The sequence below is a fragment of the Mus caroli genome, chromosome 5, assembly GCF_900094665.2.
Source record: "Mus caroli chromosome 5, CAROLI_EIJ_v1.1, whole genome shotgun sequence".
NCBI classification, from domain to species: Eukaryota; Metazoa; Chordata; class Mammalia; order Rodentia; family Muridae; genus Mus; species Mus caroli.
In genome coordinates this window covers 29,027,608-29,032,434 of record NC_034574.1, presented here as the reverse complement: position 1 = coordinate 29,032,434, position 4,827 = coordinate 29,027,608, and the positions used below count along the sequence as shown (strand labels likewise).

The following is a 4,827-nucleotide window of genomic DNA, read 5'->3' as shown; positions in this document are numbered from 1 at the left end:
TTTCTTTCTTTCTTTCTTTCTTTCTTTCTTTCTTTCTTCCTTCCTTCCTTCCTTCCTTCCTTTCTTTCTTTCTTTCTTTCTTTCTTTCTTCATTCATTCACTTTACATCCCGATCACAGCCCCCAATCCTTCCTCCCAGTCCCACCCTCACAACACCTCTCCCCCTATTATACACCAACTTTTAAGCTTGAGGAAAATATTATTACCATTTAAAAGAAAAAGAAAACAGGGCAGGGAAGTTGTAAATCTCAACAGCTGCCCAGGAGAGAATAGAGAAGGGAAAGAAGTCGTGCAGAGCTGGGCATGGAAGTGCACGCCTTTAATCCCAGCAGAGACAGAAGCAGGCTGATTTCTGAGTTTGAGGTCAGCCAGCTCTACAGAGTGAGTTCCAGGACAGCCAGGGATACACAGAGAAGCCTGTCTCAAAACCAAAAGTAGTTAAAAAACAAGGCATGCCATTTGGATTAAGCCTGTATGGAGGTCAGCTGGCAGACAAGCAGCCACAAAGCAGAGAGGGAGAATTAGAGAAAATGTCAGAAAGCCCCAAAATACTAGAGAAAAAGCATACGTAGGCTCTGACCAGCATCTAAAAGAGACAGAAGAGAGGAAAAGGGGAAGTTAGGCCTTTCTGAGTTAAGACTCAACAGAATCTCCTGGCACATTCGGAATGACTGTGGTAAGGAGTGAGAATTCTGACATGGAGAAGTACATTATCTCTTAAAGGGTAATCATTTCTCCTTTCTCTTTAGTGTGGCTTAAGGTGAGAACCTGCTTCCTGGTGGTGGTTCCTTAGCCAGGTGGTTAGCTGGCCTGACTACACTGATTTACAGAAGGAGGCATGTTTCCATGTAGAAATGAGCTACATTCTTTCCTGTGATGTTCCCTTCTAAAGAGAAACCGGAAATCACTTAGGACATGGAGTATTGCTATAATCCATTTCTACTATGAAAGTCTAGAGATCTCGTCCCAAAGCTGTTCACCAGAGGGATTATTCATGTCTGGCCAGAGTGCAACTCCTTTTTTGAAGAAATAAAAGTTATTTTTATATACATGGCTGTTTTGCCTGCCTGTATGTCTGTGTACCACATGCCTGTGGAAGCCAGAAGGGGTCGTCAGATCCTCTGAGACTGGAGTTACAGTGTTAAGCTGCCGTGTGGGTCTAGAGATCAAACCCCTGTCCTCAGGAAGAACAACTGATACTGTTAACTGTGAGCCAGCTCTGTAGCCACTGAAACTCCTTTTTCAAAAATATTTTTTTAAATTAGTTTACAAAGTAGTGGGTGCCATAAAGCTTTTCAAGTGTCTTTAGCTCCACTCCCCCATTTCCCCACTGCCACTCCCACTTAAGTCCCAATATTTCCCTCATCTGTTTCATATCATGTATGTTCTGCTATCTGCTCTCCATCTGAAGGCTCTCCCCCATCAGGGACTGTTACTAGCTTCCTGACCTCTACAGACACTCCAAACTAAACACACAAATCTAAAAATTTAAAGCTAGGATCTGTGTATGAGACAGATCCTATGACATTTTTCTGGGCCTAGGTTACCTCATTTCATATATTACCATTTTCATCCATTTCCTATGAACTTTATAACCTCTTTTTTTCACAGTTCAGTGAAATGGATCTTTTAAAAAAGATTCTTCCATTTCTTCCTTGTCTTTTATATTAGGCCCCTTGACTTTCTCCCAAAGCTCACTGAGACTCATCTTTTGCCTTTACCGTGAATTTATTTCTTGTTTTCAGTTTGGATAGTATGTTTGTTTTATATCACTGTAACCAAATGCTGATATAAACAACTTAAAAAGAAAAAAGATGTATTTTGACTCACAGTTTCAGAGGATGATAGATGTACTGGACATTTTCTTAATTAACGGTTGATGTGGGAGGGCTCAGTTCACTGTGGAGAGTGCCGTCCCTGGCAGATGGTTCTGGGATATATATATAAGAAAGCTGTCTAAGCAAGCCAGTATATTGTATGAAATATGATATGATATATAAGCACTAGTATAAGGCCTCTGCTCCAGGTTCCTGCCCTGACTTCTTTGACGATGGGCTGTGATGTGGAAATGGAAATGAAATAAACCCTTTCCTTCCCAAGTTGCCTTTGCTCATGGAGTTTTGTTTTGGTTTGTTTTGTTTTGTTTTGGTTTGGTTTGGTTTCTTAATAATATTTTTATAGACTATTTGGGAACTTCACAACATAGAATCTAATCACACTGCTCAGTCCTCCCAGGACTGTCCCCCAACCCTGTGACCTCCTCCCATAGGCTTATATTTTTTGAAACCTACTTTTTTGTTGTTTGTTTTTGTTTTTTTGAGACAGGGTTTCTCTGTATAGCCATGGCTGTCCTGGAACTCACTCTGTAGACCAGGCTGGCCTTGAACTCAGAAATCCGCCTGCCTCTGCCTCCCGAGTGCTGGGATCAAAGGCGTGCGCCACCACCACCTGGCTCAAAACCTACTTTTAATAAGGGTACTTAACTGCTTCAACCTTCCTTCTAGTCCACCACCCACCAGAGGTAGTGGAAAGGAAAGGTTAATAGAGCAAAGAAGGATGTGGGCCTGTTTAGAAATAGTTCTTTGGAGAGAATCCAATCTGCAATGTCAGCAGTTCAGTTCACATGGATCAGCAGCAGCAGCTCAATCCACTCAAACACCATTCACAAATCAGCAACTGCAGTTAGATCCAGAAGAAACTGCAAAGCTCTGCAGATTGGCATGAGTCCATGGAAGTGGCAAGAAGCTGCCTGACCACCACCAGAAGTTCTTTGGTGGCATTTTTCTCTATGAAGTCACAACAAATGATGACCAGGAAGGAGTGGCAAGGTGAACCAATACCACAAAGTATTGTCAACAAAGAGTGGCAAGGCAAACCTATAATACCATACAACAGCATTCACAGTCTGATGGATTATATTTATACCCTTTCCAAACATCACATGTTCTTTCAAACATTGGCTCTACCAAAACATCACATGCCCCTTTTCCAGGCAGTTTCCAAAATAACACCACGTGTCTGTTCTCAGCAAAACATCTTCCCAGGTGACTACTTCAGCAAAAACATCTCTTATAAAACAGTTTCCAGAAAAACATCACATGATACAACTGAGTCTCCAAAGAAACCAGAAATTCACACTTCACCCCACCCCCAAAACCACACAAGTCCAATTTGTGTTGCCTATATATTCAAAGGAACACAGCCAAACTTCTAGTAGCCAGCCCCTTAAAGAAAACTGAGTATTTTCAAATGTGGTGAGCTAGACTTCATCATCCTTATCACAATTTTTAAGAGATCTCTTTGATGGTTTCTTGTCTAGACTGTTACTTTTTTTTTTGAGGGGGGGGGAGTTGAAGCCTTCTATGTCCTTTTTATTTTTTAAAAAAATTTAGTGTCCCCTTTCTTAACTGTGAGTTTTCAGTCATCCATAACACTGCAAAAGTAGTTTCCTTGCCCTTTACAGTCATCAGGGGCGTCCTTTACAGTCATCAGGGGCGTCCTTTACAGTCATACAGGATCATGGACTTCCTCATGGTTTCTGGCAACAGCAAGGATCATGGACATAAACATGGCACAGGGTCATGGAGTTTTGCCACATCTATAGAAACCCTAAGAAACTCAATAGACATGGATGAGTAATAGATCTTTATAGTTACCTTTCCCAACCCTGGGATGGAGCATGTGTAAATAGTTTATCTTGTTCTGATTGTTTTCATGGGTTGTCTGGAAGGTCAAAAGAAGTGTTCTGACTATAGTTGATTATTCTTCACCCTCCAGGAATTACTTTTTAAAAATTTCTTCTAAGTGTCTATGAATTCTGAGCTTTTCCTGAATACCTGCTAGAAGCAGGCATCACTCCTGGCCCTTTGTGACCTGAACTTTGTTCTTTAGTCCTTTGAATAGCTGTCTGTCAGTGGTGGTGGTAATTTATTCATATGCAAGGATCAACTCTCTGCTGAATATTTAGCTGGGTGGTGGCTCAAAAAATGGTGTTTTTTTTTTTTTAATTATCTGACTTTTTCATTATGGGAACGAATTTTCTTTCAATTGTGTATATCCCAAATGGGAGTAAAAGCTCTCATCTAGTACATTTTATTTCGTTTAAAATTCTTTCTTATGTTCTGCATTGAAATGGCTTGTCAAGCACCCTTCCCTGTCAGAATCAATCTTTTGTCCTTAGGTTCTCCCTGGTCATGGTGCCTATGGCACTGCATTTCTAGAATCCCGAATACTTGTTTTTATCTTGTTTGGTCATAAATTCCATGTAAATAGAAGCCTTTTCAGCCTGCTTCTCTGTTTATGGAATGTGTTACTTGCTCTTGTTGCTCTGGCATGGGGTCATCACTAGGATTTCAGAGTGGTAAAAAACATGGCCAGGTCTCTTCCTCACCTGAAATATGAGCCATGAGGTCTTTAGTTTTCTTCTAAGTTCTTTTCTCCCAAATCAGGCCTTGGGGCTTAGACCTTTCAGTCCCTTTTTAAGTCCTGTTCAGAACCACTATTTTCTCTACAGAGGCCTTTTCATGGGAAGAGCAGGGGACCTTTGCTCTCTCTGTGCTTGCCAGGAGCCACATTATTCCATCCAATACCTCTTATCACACATGGCTTAGATGTCCTGTCTAGTATTTCTACATTATCGGGGCCAGTTTTTGTCAATGCCCTTATTTCATTGCAGTACTACTCGTGATGCTGGCTCAGAATTTATCAATGTTACAAAATTAAAAAATTCTGACCTTTCATATTGTGCTTTTCTTTAGTGTCCTGAGTTCTTGGTTTTCTTTCTTTCTCTCTTTCTCTCTTTCTCTTTCTCTTTCTCTCTTTCTCTCT

General features: G+C 40.9%; 1 protein-coding gene and 1 pseudogene across 3 annotated transcripts in view; one reads left to right on the top strand and one right to left on the bottom strand.

Moving 5' to 3' along the window:
* The window catches only part of LOC110294081, a 6,274-nt pseudogene extending 2,741 nt beyond the window's left edge, over positions 1–3,533 (bottom strand).
* The window catches only part of Poln (DNA polymerase nu), a 130,599-nt gene that overhangs the window by 54,259 nt on the left and 71,513 nt on the right, over positions 1–4,827 (top strand). The window lies entirely within an intron of this gene.